At 39.7% G+C, this 15,411-nt stretch overlaps 1 long non-coding RNA gene across 2 annotated transcripts in view; it reads right to left on the minus strand.

The window, feature by feature from the left end:
• Positions 1 to 929: 929 nt before the first annotated feature.
• LOC119909590 overlaps positions 930 to 15,411 on the minus strand; it is a 30,406-nt gene continuing 15,924 nt past the window's right edge. Inside the window, exons 2-4 of one of the 2 annotated variants that reach the window (XR_005445487.1) lie at positions 12,094 to 12,141; positions 2,342 to 2,420; positions 930 to 1,965 (exon numbers count right to left, since the gene is read on the minus strand). This is a non-coding gene — a long non-coding RNA (uncharacterized LOC119909590). The remainder of the gene's footprint in view (positions 1,966 to 2,341; positions 2,421 to 12,093; positions 12,142 to 15,411) is intronic. The other variant, XR_005445488.1, reaches the window with a different exon arrangement.

Raw genomic sequence — 15,411 nt, forward strand, 5'->3', positions numbered from 1 at the left:
CTCAGGTTGTTTCCCTTCTGCCTCCTCAGGGGAAAACCAGGCGAGTCCTGTGAAAAGACTAATTCAAACCACCACCTGGTTAATGAGCGAATACTAGAGGAATGATTCATGGCAGCTGTATACAGGCTATCACTCCTTGACGTTCTATGCCACTCCAGGGCTCAGGGGCTGACTGACTGATGGATACGGAGGCACCACAGAACAAAAAATAACAACAAAATTCTCACCTCTGCAATAAATTGTTTGTTAATGGATATGGACAACGTGCCACAGGAATTTATGGCATTTGGGCCCTCATTTGTTGGAGCTGGGTGATATTGCAGATGACATTAAATGCGTCCAGCTGCAGCTGCAGCTCACATTAATCATACTCTCGGAGTCAGGCCCTGTCAGACCAGATTAGGAAGGGAGCAGAGCTAGCTTCATTATGCCTCGCCCTCACTCCTGGGTCATACAAATTCACTATAAGTGTGGGAGTTTGGTGTTTGTGTGTTTTGGCTCAGACTTCATAAAGTGCTAGGATGCCATCCCATAGCAGCACAGGAACGCCTGCACTTCAACGGATTATTTTGTGCGTTCATGTGCTTGTTTCTGTTTGTGTGTCTTTGGTAATAAACCATGATAGGTGTTGGGTTGTTGTGACACGAGTGGCTGGGCGGGTTAAGGCCTCGATTGGTTGCGCCTGGCGAGACAACGGAGAGGCGATCGACTCCGGCAGCAGTTAGCCACAGCCCATCAGCAGGGTGACCTTCCCGCCGCTCTGTAAATTTTACAGCTGTTTTTCGGGTGTCATAAAGATTATACTTAATCACCAGATAGCAGCTGATAAACAGTGATGCCTCATAAACTTCTGAGCATCTGATAAACCCCTTGCTGCAAGCAGGACATATTTGATACCAAAAAAGAAAAAAATAACTTATCCCTTATCATCAGGCTTTGCTGTTTTTTAATAAATAGAGTTGAACTTCATCGTGATTGACTGCAGGGGAAACAGAGCGTCGGAGCCTGTAGCTGTATTCTACTCTGATACTAGGAGTAGGGCCTCAGCCTCAAAATGATCTTCTGAGATAAGAATTTCTATTGCAGTTATGACAGATGTCGTGCTGTAGACAGTGTTAAACTCAACAGGCTGTCCTGAGGCACTGGGACACATATGGATAGGAGAAATTATAGAACAAGCAAGGGACAGAGAGAAAGAGAATTAGGAAACAGAACAAATGTGGGAAAAGACAAAGTGCAACACATAAGAAAAATTCGAATCATATGACTCATGAGTAGACATCCAAGGCATGAAGCTTGAACACACTTCAAATCTTTTCTCATGCATATCAATGTGTATTGTTCACGTTCTCTTGCAATCAATGAACCATTCATATCCTCAAACATCAAAAATAACTGTACGGGACTGGGGGGCTTGGCCGCGCCTCCTTCTGTGTCACCACGATGATTCAGGAGTAGGAGCTGACAGATTGGTGGAATAATGAACAGCGGCATGCTGGGTGAATGCCGGTGTAAGCACATGCCTTCTTTTGCTCTTCAAACTTCTGTATGCCAGCTACAGCAGTGGCAGTCCATCTTCCTTCCTCCTCTGCTCCTGCTGTTCCTGGAATGGTAGACACTCATGCACAGAAACTCTTTCGGCAAGTACAGCAAAACAAACACGTCTGAAAACTTCTTCTCCTCTGGAGGCCCCAGGTGACTTTACCGCCTTTGTGCGATCTGGGCGCCTTTCTTGTTCTGTTGCACTTTTCTTTACTTATTAATCCATCTCTGTCTTGCTGCGGCTTTGATCCTGCTGATGGTGGAGCTGTCCCGATTCTGTCACCAAAGAAGCTCTAAAGGTGGGGTTTAGTCATTGTGATGGGGACTACAAGGGCTTTGGAGAACCCCAGTGGTGCAATGAGAGGATGCAAAACAGCTGAGAGTCCACACAGACAAATTTTGGAGCATCATCTGACGGTATCCCTGCAACAAAGAAGAGGTACATTAACTGACAAATTGTCAGTTGATGTACAGTACAGCTCTGCTGGGATACAATGAGCAGATTTCAGAGACGTCACGGAAACACACACAAACTTGCACACACACAGGCTTCAGTCACAATACCAGAGCAAGGTACATTAGTGCATTAGACATTTCTCCTCTGCACGAAACCCTTTGTAATCCTCCCCTGTGGATAGAACAGACACAGTGTTTGTGATTCCTCTGGAAGAAAGCAAGATTGAAGGCTAGCAGGATGAAGAACAAGTAAATGGTTCAGCAGGATTATAGCTAGAGGAAATATGTTTCAGAAAGGGACATAATGCAGCCTCTGGATGGATTAACTAAAACTGATACTCACAGTTACAGGGGTGGCCTGTCAAAGCTCCCAGGAATATTCAACTGGAATGAGTCCATTGTTGCACAGCACCTTCATGTTCCTGTGTATGTTATTTGACAGAAAATAGAAATAATTGATGAGAATAAGTTGTAAATGATTAATAGAGATTATTTTGCTCACTGTTGACAGACAAGTTGCCTCTGGCTGCAGCTATGTATGTCGTTTCTCTTCCAAACAAACCGAGAGCCCATTTCAGAGATGGCGGCCATCCCAGTTGTAAATTACATTGGAGTGGAACCAAGGGTGAATGTGTATTTGTGTGTGTTTGTACATGTGTGGGAAAATAGACTAGGGGCAATGTTGATCCATCATTTCAGCATTCAAACGGGGTTAAAATCATTTTAAAGGTGTTGAAATTACAAATGAGGACACTGGAAGACAGAACTTCAAAGAGCGTGGGTGAATTAATCGGCTACATGAACAGCTGTTTGTCTCAATTTACAATGTCACAAACGAGTAATCTAATATGATAAGTGAAATCTGCTGCATTTGATTTCCCTTTCAGCGACTCTGCTGGTCTGTTCTAAACTACTATCATTATAAACCTCATACATCGTAGTGGTATGTATTTGATAGGACTCCTATGGGGACTATCTTTTAGCATCAAATACCGTAAACACAAGCTGTTCAAGTCTGTGAATTGATGACACTTTAAGGCAGGAAATCACTTTTGATGAATAAGCTAAGGGAAATACCATGAAAGTAGGAACTACATGGATTGTCAAGTGATTTAATAATGATGCAGGGATGTACATGTTATCCAGATATGGAAAGATAACTCAACTAATTACAGATCACACCTATACCAAAGGACAGCACATGCAAAGTTGCATTAATTCAGATCAATGGAAGATGCACCTTTGAGGATGTCTGGCGTCAGAGGTGTAATTGTCTTGTACTTACATGACAATGCACATTAAAGGCTCGTGCAGACTACACGACTTTCAGTGTCGGCCAATGGCTGTGCTGTTCACACTACACAACTTGCCATCTTGTGAGGGGAGTCTTGAAGTCGTTCACACTACGTGACTGATCGGTGACAGGGGGTCACACACTACACGAGCTGACAGCGGCTGTGTCACCCGACGCTGGTATCCAAACCATGTTTTGTCAAGGAAACACATGTGAAATATGAAATGGGAAATGACGCGAACATACATGCAAAACTACTGTTGTTTGTTATTCTAAATATAGCAATTATAAGGACAAAGAATATCAGTGAAAGAATGGATTAGCACACGCAGGTAGCAGGGATTGACTGAGCTACAGAGAGAGCTGGAGGTGAGTAAAAAGTGTTTTGCGGTGAAAAGTAGCTGCCTGCTCTCATTGGCTGGATGTGGATGTCGAGTTGGCCAACTCTTCCATATATTTGGCATGCTAGATATCTGGCAGATGTCGGTGATGTGTCAGAAATGTGTTGGGGAGCCATGCTTGAGTAGTTCACACATAACGACTGCCGACCTCCGATCACTCACCGATTTACCCTGATCACAGCCCGACAGTCACAGAGCTCGCCAACCGGCAAATCGGTACTGTGAACTAGGCTTAACAAGAGTTTAGTCACTTAACTGCCCTCTCCCTTACTTAACCCAGAGCAGCCAACTCTCACGCATTGAGCGTGAGACTCTCGCTATTGACACTTTTCACACGCCATACATCAATTTTCTCTGAAGGACAGCCTTGCTCTGTTTGGAATGTGAGCTGCACAGAGCTGCTGAAGTTAACATGTTTGGATTTGTGGTGAAATGTTTTCAGTTAGTTTTGTTTTGCACAGGTCTCATCTATACAGTCCCAAACGGGGACTGTCTGGGATTCTATCATATTAGCAGAGCAAGTACAGCAGATTATAGGGCGGGGAGATTTTGAAAAATATTGTGAATTGTGATTAAATGATGATGTTTTAAGAAATCTTTCTGGACATGTCAGATTACACAATTCTGTGGGATAGATGCAAAAAGTTTTGAACATTCAGTCCAGGAGTTTCTAACTGAATTAAAATGAATTAATTTATCCAGTCCAGCCTTTTCTTCTGCTTTCTTGTGACGTCACAAGAAAACACACGTCATAATGCTCGCCTAGCGGCTAGTCTGACACACCAGTGGAAAACTTCTGAGCTGCAGCACACACCTCACCTCTCCCTTCCAAACGCTAGCTACCCTCCAGGCATTCAATGGACATAAAGTTGTTAATGTGATGTAGAGACAGAGCTCAGTTAAAACTTTATGGATGAAAGATATTTTTGTTACACATTAATAACTCACCACTCTGAGACTCTTGCTCCAGTCCATGTTGCTAAGCTGGTAAGGGGAACATATACAGCTGAACCGAAGGCTAGTAGTCCTTAACTAGGAACTGTGCATATGCAAAAGAGGAAAGCTGCAACGATGTGCAGTATGACAAACATATGGTGTTTGAAAATGAAACCATGTGAACCTGTTCTGGTACAACCCCTAAATAGAATGATGAACCTGAAAATGAGCATTACCACCTCTTTAAATGGTGCAATGTATGAAGCCAAAACAATGGTGTTTTAAAACAGTATTTTGGCGTTAAACAAAAGGGCACTGACACTGAAATCATAACTTGAAGAGGAAAAAAGACACTGACTTTAAGAAACTTGTATTGGCAAAACTTGCACTGGCACTGATTAAGGTTAAAATGAAAAAAACAGTGGCATTAAAACATCACAGCCATGGACTAAAAATCCATCCACTGGGGATAAGAAGCAGGGTACTTTCTGGATGGGTCACCATTCTTTGTGTTTCAGCACTGAATATAGTTAGCACTATAGCACCAAACAGAAGCAACAAATATGTAATCAAATCAACATGCAGAGTGTGAATACATTCACATAAGAGTGGCAAACAAAACCAATTGCAAATTAGGCAGGTGACAAAAGAAGTGTGGTTTCGTGCAAACAACTACTAACAAAATTAATTAGCAGGGTTTTAACAAAAAACTCCAAATCAAAAACAAAAGGCTAAAATAACAAAGGAAAACCATAAAACCTGCAAAGCTCTCATATCAGAAACATAAAAACATGCAAATAAGAAGAATGTTGAGATTTTCTTCTGTTTATATTCACTAATAAAGAAAAGTCACCATTGTAGATAAAAATATGAGCATTTGTGCTGTGATTATTTAAAAGAGCAGTGTAGTCATGTTTGATAAACAAGTGTGCAGACTACATTTCTTCACAAAAAATTACAGTTTTATATCTTTATGTTTGAAGCCTGCAATGTGGCAAAAGGTCGAAATGTTCAAGGGGGCCGAATACTTTCGCAAGGCACTGTATGTGCTATCGTACAATAATAACTGTAATATTTCAGTAGGTCAGTTTATGGGTATAATGTGTAAGGCTCACACAGGCACTTTGGGCAGCGTGTGGGGTCCTTCGGGTTAGACAGGAGGGCACACACGTCAGTCAGTAGACATAAACAGCCTGCTGTACGTAGAGACAACGTTCTGCTGATGTGCTTGTGTTTCTGTATTCACAGAATACAAAAGTAAAGGAGTTATTGTAAACTTATGCATGCCTGGAAGTCCCCTTTGTGTCCAAGTGTGCAACAGGGCAACATCTCATAAGATAAAAAGTGGCTTGCAAGAACACTAAAACTGACTGCAGGACATCTATAGTGTACATGCACTGTGGTTCATCTGTAACACAGCTTTATAAATCTCATGAAAAGAATGTGTGTCTGCCTTTGTATGTACACAGAGTTTTAGTTGTGAATCTATACAGAGCTTTATGCATCTGGCCTAAGCTGTATTAAAAGCTCTTCAAAAGCTACATCAGGCAATCTCAATGTGTTCAGGGACACACTGTCATTGATGTGAAGCACCCTACAGATGACAATCCCTCCTCATGAGTCACAAACATAAGTTGGAATAATATACTGACTGCTATCAAACCGGTGTGGGCTAAGGGACTGGCCTGGACTGAGGCAGCTGTGACAAGATGACAGCTCTGGAAGTTCCTGCAGATTCTGTCTTTCTTGGACCCTTTTTTTATTTTACAACCTGAGAGACACCAACTGTAATTTACTTTTAGCTGCTGAGGCCTCCCTGCCTGCCAACACCATCATGGCCTTGTCTCCTGCTGCCAACATCAATGAGTTCATGCCTGCTGTGAACATTTTTAGCTCCATGGTTCTTACTGATCCAGCCCCCATGACTCCAGCGCCATCGACCCTTTGCCTGTCTACACTGCCTGGGGTCCAATGACTCTCTCTAACATTTCTGCCCATTGCAGTCCTTTTTCCTCTCTCCATCATTAAAGACATGGAGCCCCTCTCTAGCACCATGGCTTCGGTGATACCATCCATACCTCTCTGCACTGCCACAGCCCCCATGCCTTACCCTCCTGTGCCCACTGTTTCTCTTGCTAGTGCCCCAGTCCACTGTTCACCCTCTGTCTCAGCTGTAGCTGAATGTTCTTGGAGCAACCCAGGAATCAGGTGCCATGGATGCAACCAGCCTGCCCCTTTTAATTTCTTGGCTAGTGATGCCAAACAGGCACAAGATGAGCCATATTATGAAGACACATTGTGTGCCAGAAGCCTTGTGCCAATTCTTAAATGGCTCCCACTACAAAAGAAGGAGACCGTGAAGCTGAAAAGTACCAACTTCTCTATAACACAGATTGTGGCATAGGTGACATAGCCGGTAAAGGGCTAGGGCGCAAAATGTCAGGGGGCACCGCAAGAAAAAGTTTGACTCCGCGTGAATCAGCTGATGCAAGGGCAATTTTAATCATGTGCACCTTGTGCTGTGAGTCCAGACAGGCGCAGCCTTGCTCTGTTTTGGACTGTGAGCTGCTGAAGTTAATGTGTGTGGATTTCTGGTGAGATTTCTGTTTGATCAGCAGTTTTTATTGGTTGGTTTCGGTTTCACATGCAGCATGGAGTCCTATCCTGTTGGTCTAGTGGTCTAAAGGGGATAGGCTGTATACCAGTGGAGGCCAGGTAGATTTAAAAATATTATGAATTCTCATTAAATGATGACGTTAGTCTCGTAATATTGCGATTTTTGTTTTGGACATGTCAGAGAACACTATAGGAGATATTCTGAATGTGCAGAAAGAGGATTTTGAAGATGAACAGAAAACCTGCTGAAACACTGAGTTTATAACATTACATTTTTCATTGAGGTGAAAAGGTCCCATGTAGGCCTATTAAAAGAGGTTATTTCCCCAAACGGAGACTCAAAAGAGAAAGGAAGGCTAAGCATGTGTACTGACTCAGCAGGGATTTCATTAAATTAGAAAAGTTGATCTACAGGAGAAAACATATTTAAAAGCAATAGCTGCAGAATGCCTGAAAGCCTTACTGCGTTATATTCTATACTCCGGGCCAGCCCTGCTTGTATGTGTAGGTGAAATGGTAAAAATGTAGGAAATATCCAGTGCAGTCAAGTATATGCCATTTTTGCTTAGAGATGAAGTTGCTCACTGCTACTTACAGTGAAACTAGCTGTCAGTTAACAAGCTCTTTAGCTTAGCCAAGCTCAGATGCTAACGGAACAGTAACACAGATTATATAGTATAAGAGACGTATTAGACGTATCCTATCTTACAACTATCTGCAAACCATTCCTTTTTTGTAAAGCACTAGAGTCAGCTACAATAGTTTCCTCCATTTTGGATTCTTCAGATCTCTGTTCTCACCAAGATAAGCATTAATTGGTCCATGGCACAAATTTTAATGTCAAAGTTCACATTCAAGTTGAACTCAATGCAAATATTTTTCATGGATTTACTACTGAATAAATTGATTTTGCCACGAAATGTGGTGTGTGTTAAATCAGTTGTTTGTTCATACAAAGAAGCAGTATTTTGGAAGTTTCACGGGCCGCTCATTCAGGACCTCTTTAAAATAAAATTCTAAAATTGACAATAAGTATTTTATTTCTTTTTACTTGTGTTGAAGTTTAGTTAATGAAAAATCCCACAATTATTGGCTGCCAATAGATCTAGTTTGCTTGTTATTGTTGTTGTTTTTATATAACACTTTTTTTTTGTTCTTGACAAAACTCTCCTGGAATGACAAGAATTGCCAATTCAGTCATTTTATTATCATACTGAGGAATATTAAAGTACTTGAGTCAATGGTGCTCTCAAAATCTGTGTGGCTTTATATTTGAAAGAAATTTATTTATGCAGCTCTTGTTGAAGTACCTTTAACAGAAAATGATTCCTAAATTTTGCAACAAAATTTTAAAACTGCTGAAACCATATTCATCCATTATATATGACACCACACTACCATGAGGAATAACAGAGCTTTGACAGTTAACAGGAAAATGTAAATCAGTGGATTGCGCATGAAACACATCATCTTTGGCTGTGCATCACCTTTTGTTTTTCTCTCTTGATGCAGTATTCATCTGTCAGCAGGCCTGTTCAGTTTGAACAGAACGATTTGTATGAATGTTCCAGCTCAGTACTGAGAAGAGACGGTAGTTTTACGGAACTCATTAGAGTCCACTTATCTTCTTTTTTTTTAACCAGTAAAATTTTTTATTTAGTTGATTTACCATTTCGCATTTCAAAGGCGCATATGAAGTTCTGTTATATCAGCAGCAACATTTATATAATTACATTACAAATGAGCCAATACCATAGACAACAATAGTTGTCTGTGGACTACTGACAGTGTGACAGGCCACACCAGCTCAGGATCAGGTTAATCTCTATGTTAGGATATGATAAGGTGTACACATTGTAGATATATAATGGAGAATGATAGGTAAGAATAAGTGTGTGTTACCTTTGAGATATAGTGGGTGAAAAGCAGTTATGGATTGTTATCTAATAACATCTTCATTGGTTCATAGCGTTGTGAGCACTCCTACTTTCGGACCTGGAGAGCACTAAACTCAGAGAAGCAATGTTAGGATTTGGTTTTGTGCTGTTGTTTTTCCTGTGTTTATTTGATATTGTCATGGTTTGGAGATTTGTAGTCTAGTTTATTATTTAGGCTCATTCGCTTTAAGTTTTCTTTGTAACTGTCTTATCGCTCATCTTAGTTCTTGGTCCTGTGCTTTAGTTCATGTTTAGTGTTTTCCTTATCGGTGTACTTCTGTATTTTCTCATTATGGTCTGTCTTAGTCCTTAGTCTTATCTTCATGTTTTAGGGTAGTCTTGTCTCCTGTTTGGTCCCGTCTCTGTCTGTGTCCTGATTTTGCTGTCTTTCCATGTTTTTGCATTTTACTTTGGTACATCTGTCCTTGTGTGTTCCTGTGAACTTTACTTCCTGTTTATTTTGGTAACCTTCTGTACCTGGTGTCCTTGTCTAGCTTTGTCTGATTACCTGATGTATCTCAGCTGTGCTTCCCTCCCTGCTCGTTTACCTGTGTATATATTGTCCCCAGTTTTCTTCAGTCTTGGCCACGTCCTTGTATTGTCCGCATTATCTGTGTCGTCTGTGTTGAGTGTTCTGTGCCTTCCCTGCCCTTTTGGATTACTTCCCTTGAGTGTCTGCTGGTGACAATGGACAGGTTATCACCTGCCATGGCCAACTCATACTTGGTGGCTTCAGGGCAGTCCCCCAGTGCTAGCTGTGGTGGGCACATGTGGCTTTTTCATGTTTGATAAATCCTCCAGTGAAATGCCAAAAGTCAACCACCAGTCATGATCTTTACTGTCTTTAATCATTAAAAAAAAATTATTGGGTCTTTGGGTCTCTGGCATCCAGACTGTGCCTCAGCTCCTGGAGGTCTAGGTGTTGGAATTACCAGGGTGCTGTCCTAGTCTCTGTCTAAAGGCTGATTCACAGAGTGAACCAGAATTAGTCTTCTTGCCAGAGGCACCAACATCACTGACTTGGAAGGGGTAGCTTTCAACAACAGCCAAGACCATGATGGAAAGGCTCTCTTTACAGTTATAGTACTGGCTCCTGGAGTCCTGTGCTTACAGTGAATATAGCCAGCCCAATTTGCAATATGTCATCCCTCCAACAACTCAGCAGCATTGGCCCTCTGGTCTTCTACCATGGGATACATTACATTACGAAGCCAGATATGATAAGAGATTTAGATGAAGACAGTGCAGTGGGGTAAAAGACATCTGCTATCACAGAATCAGATAAGTCAGAGGACGTTATATTCCATCACCAAAACTTGGCAAGCCCAAATCCCAAAATATACTATACCAAGGCAGATGATAGCTGTAAGCTATGAGCTTTGATGCTCCTGCTTTAGTTTAGCTTCACGTAGCTGGACATTTAGCCTTAGCTTCTCAAGTTCAAAAGTCTACTCTTTGGCACATTGCTCATGCTCCAATGCCTGCTAATGCTGTAACATTTACAGTTCTTTCTGCTGCTCAAATGTTAAAGCAGCTCTAAAGCCATGTAAAGGAGGTTAGCTGGTCTCTGCAGTGAGCATTTTCAATTCAGTTCAGCTTTATTGGCATGAATGTAAAACAACAATATTGCCAAAGTTACAAATAAATCACAAAAGAACAATTCATTTCATGCAGTTCATTAAGATTAAGTAAATAAAACGTGTGTGTGTGTGTTTGTGTGTGTAAAAATAAATAAATAAATCAGTAAGCCTGTGTGTGTGCTGTGAATTCAATTCCAATGGTTCATCAAATAAATAAAATAAAATAAATAAAACAGTAAAAATGTGTGTGTTTTAAAAATAAAATAAAATATTAAAAGTAATAGACAAAAAAACACACACATAAAATGTATTTATCTCCCCACAGAGCAAAGTAACTACTTAACAATGAAGAGAAACATTTAAGGTTTTAGAAGCCGAATTATTATAATATATAATAAAAGAAGAAAATAAGATGGGTTTGGAAATATGGAAGAAGTCTGTGGTGTAAGTAATGTACAGATGAATGTAAGTATGTGTGTTGTAACATAATGTAAAGCTAAATTAAACTACTAATACTTTGAAGCTGCCCAGCAAGAGAGAGCATTGCCTGGGAGAGCAGCCATTTTGTCACTCCCACCTCTCCGGTACAGCTAGTTGCTCTGATGAGCCACCCACACAGATGGAGAGATAATATAATAGAGAGGATATGGCCCCACAGAAATGAAAAATGAAGAAAAAAAACACCTTGAGGCACCAAACTAGAAAAATGATGCCTGGACAAATGAGAAAAACCCAGAGCCCTCGACCAAACCCCCTGGGAAAATGTCCCAAATCAAATTACCACCATCAAAGAAATCTCATTAATCAGTAATAGGTCAGCAGGTTTTTTTGGAGGGGAGAAACAACTACAAAAACATTTTGATTTTTTTTGATGATGTTATCCCTTCCTTTGATTAATTTCCTGTGAGATAATTAATTGCAGAGAGACTGTAGAGACACCTCTACTCAAATATACACCAAATAAATATCTACCACCTTTGATTAGTTCTGATTTAAAAGCTTTATGTTTTTCTTTGCAAGTCTATTTGTTGTAAAATTTTCAAGCATATTTGGCACATTTGTGTATAAACCATATTGGTAATTATCACCCAGCTCTGTGCAGCAGTTGCTACAGTAGTTCACAGTAGGTGTGAGGTAATAAAATTGGCCATGGTCTGTTACATTAAAGCAATAACAAGCACTGAATTCAAAATATTCATAGGTTTATCAATAGTACAAAAAGTCACCCATTTTACTCTACTTTATACCCCAATCAAAGAAGCAACCTTGAGTTTATGGTAACATGGGAAAAAACTGAAAACATGGGTCCGACAGCATGCCATGTAACCGACCTGATTCACCATATATGGGGAGGAAGAGAGGGGCAGCCAGCAGTCCATCTGAAATATATAGACAGGGAAAATGTGGATCTAATCAAAATTGATCTTTCATTTCCCAAAAGAGCAGTTAGGTTTCAGATGATTTGTATCTTTATGCATTTATAAGATGGGTCATGACATTATATGCATCTGGAAAGGCACCAACAACAATAAAGCAGTACCTACTGTCATTGAAGACTTTTGTCAAGTTTCTGGTGCAAGAGCTATCACAGGTTCGATACAGATGGCCATGAATCCTCACAAAAGTCAAAACTCATTGACATGAGGTGCAGTCAGAAACATACACAATATGACCTCCGAACTAGGATTCTTCTAATTATGAGCATCACTTTAAAGAACAGCTCTCCGGCAACAACTTCATCTAAATGAACCTGTTGCTCTAGGTATGAAAACACTATCAATTAGAAATTTAATTTAAGCACAAATTTGTTATTTCGACTGTCAAATTCACAGCTTAATTCATTTTAATAGGGACTGTATTTTTATACAAAGCTGATCATTGTCATATCTTTAAATAGTTCATCACTCATCATGATGTAATCTCTTGTAATATCCTAAATAATCAAATATTAATTTACCTGTCATCAGCTGTTCTACAAAATTGTATCAAGTAATTATATCTGTCAATTAGAAATGAAGTAAGTAAAAATTCCCACCAATACAAATCTGTGTAATACCATTTTTTAAATGTATATTTTCAGATTGGACTATACTAGATATATAATCTTTATGTCAATGTACTGTTTATATGTGTGTGGTAGCATACTGTTGATGGGAGGCATGTAGTCAGGTTATAAATTAATAAAAAGAACAGGGAAATATATTCATCCTACAAATTTGTGTTAAAGCAATAATTAAGTCGGCAAGTATTTGTTCTTGTGAAGTTGGAATTTATTTATTTCCGTGTTTTGAACAAAAAGACTTATAAGCTGTTATACTGTGTTGAAATAAAAACAACATGTTCAGTTTCCGACGTCATCAAATCATTATCACTTTTGTCATTACCATTTTACAGTTGGCTCTCTTCATGTGTCTTGTAAGATATATATTTAAGCTTATTATTACGGTTTTGTTTTTCTCTGCGCAGTGTTAACAGTGTTACTTATAACATTCTTTCTCAGCTCCGGAACTCAAACCATGTTCTGCTGCCCCCAAAGTCCTGTATAGATTTCAATAATTAAATTAATATCATACACATCAATGGCTTGAACCAACAACTACTAGTCAACTAGCAAAATCTTTAGATTGTGCCAAGGGCATCACTTTGTGTTGAAAAAGCGGTGGGGACATAGGGGCTGAGATTAGGGGTGTGAAGAGACACTATGCTCACGAGACATCACAATACACGATATTAGGTTCACGAGTAGGAGATGAAAAGATCCTTAAACAGTGTTTTAAAAATGTCCTCAATGCCAAGTGGGGGGTCTGGGGGGACCTCCCCCAGGGAATTTTGATCTTTAAACATTTCAATTCCTGCATTCTAGTGAAAGTTTCTGCACAAATTTATGGTGGGAATGTTTATATTTATGAAAAAGGAAACACAAAATTATGGTGGCAGGTGAACTTTCAAAATATGTATAATAGAATATAATGCAGTGCAGCTCTCAGGCATTCTGTGTTGCTTTCAGATCTAGTTTTCCTGTAGATCAACTTTTCAATATATCAACCCTGCTGAGGCAACACATGTGTAGGCATGATTTAGGCTTCCCTCCTCCTTTGTCATGTTCAAAGGGGCAGAACAGAAAACTTGGCCACACAGAAACTCTGTCAAGAAATTGTTGAAATTGTTGTTTTTGGGTCATTTTATAATGAGGAGCTTATTTTTTTTGGACAATTGTTTCTTCTGTATTTTAATTGCATTTCATGTTTTCTTAATGTGCAAATAAACCTTTCTAAAGGCATTTACATTTGTTATTTAACCTCAAGCTATATTTCAGAACATTTAAAATACAATTATGCTTTAAAAATATTTACAAATCAGACATTTCAAAAAGTGGTGAGGACATGTCCCCAGCGTCCCCAGTGTAAATGACACCTATGGATGGTGCAGTACTAACTTAAAATGTACACCGACAGCACATTCTCTGAGCTAGCTCAAGTATACACCCTGAAGAACAGGACACAGGAAGTCATTCCATCCCTCGCTTCTGCCATACCGAAGATGAGACCAGTCTGCAGGTCACTCCAAGAAGTCTCACTAAAAACCTTCCATAGTGGTCATCTCATAAAACAGATTTATTTTTCAACAGTGATTTGAAGTTTTACTTTTAGATGTTTACTCACATGGGAGCCACAGTTTCTACCAGCTACATACACCTTTCTCCACAAATGTTTTAAGGACAAATGTTTTCCTGTTAGATTGGCTTATATTGTTCTATTATTTCAAATGATTTTTTTAGTGTCAAATAAGTCACTGTAAGTGTTGTGTTAATAGTGATGCTGGTCAAGACCTCATGAGATGGTCTAAGAGACAGGGCAATTGGTACGGTTCAGGTCTTTTACAAGGAGAGGGCAGCCGTAGGCAATGTTGCATTAGAGCCACAATTAACTGTGTTAATATGTACTGGATCCTCCCTGCTTTCAGCTTTCTGACAGCCAGCAGTGACTCTGACCCTCATTAACCCGGCCACTGTACCTGCTCCTCAGCTCATATCAATAACCAGCTGGCCCTCACATTGCACAGTAATAATGTTGGACAAAGTCATATTTGTAGAAAAGTGCGTTATTCAGGAGTGAAGGGGAAAATGTTAATTTCTCATTCATACTATTTTCAAAATTAGAAAATGGGCCCCTGAAACCCTGCAGGCAATGACACACCAATGACTGCATGAGCTTTTAATTTTGTTAGGGAAAGGCAAAACTCTGAAAATGATCAGTGTTTTACCCATTGGCAGGGACATATGGAAAGTAGCAACTAAGGACTAGGGATTTACTTAAGATAAATAATGGTGGTAAAATGTTTGTAAAGTAATTAAGAACAGTATGTGATGCACTACCTTTCAGAATTAAAAAACAGTTGTTGCTGCTATATTTGTTTGCTTTTGTGACTTGATTTGGATTCTTACCTAAAATCTACACTTAAATACCCTTTACCCAATCCTTGATTACTTAAAAATAAATATTAAAGTAGTGACAATGAAATTATATACATCTTACATGGCTGAAAATCTGTTTGGCTGAAAATGTATTCTATCGCACAGAAAAAGGATTGAAAATGTGTGTTCACACTGACCCATAAATACACACTCGGACTGCTTTTGAAGCTGATTC

This window comes from Micropterus salmoides, unplaced genomic scaffold (genome assembly GCF_014851395.1).
Source record: "Micropterus salmoides isolate LMB-PRFRI ecotype aquatic unplaced genomic scaffold, ASM1485139v1 Ms_hic_scaffold_18, whole genome shotgun sequence".
Lineage (NCBI taxonomy): Eukaryota > Metazoa > Chordata > Actinopteri > Centrarchiformes > Centrarchidae > Micropterus > Micropterus salmoides.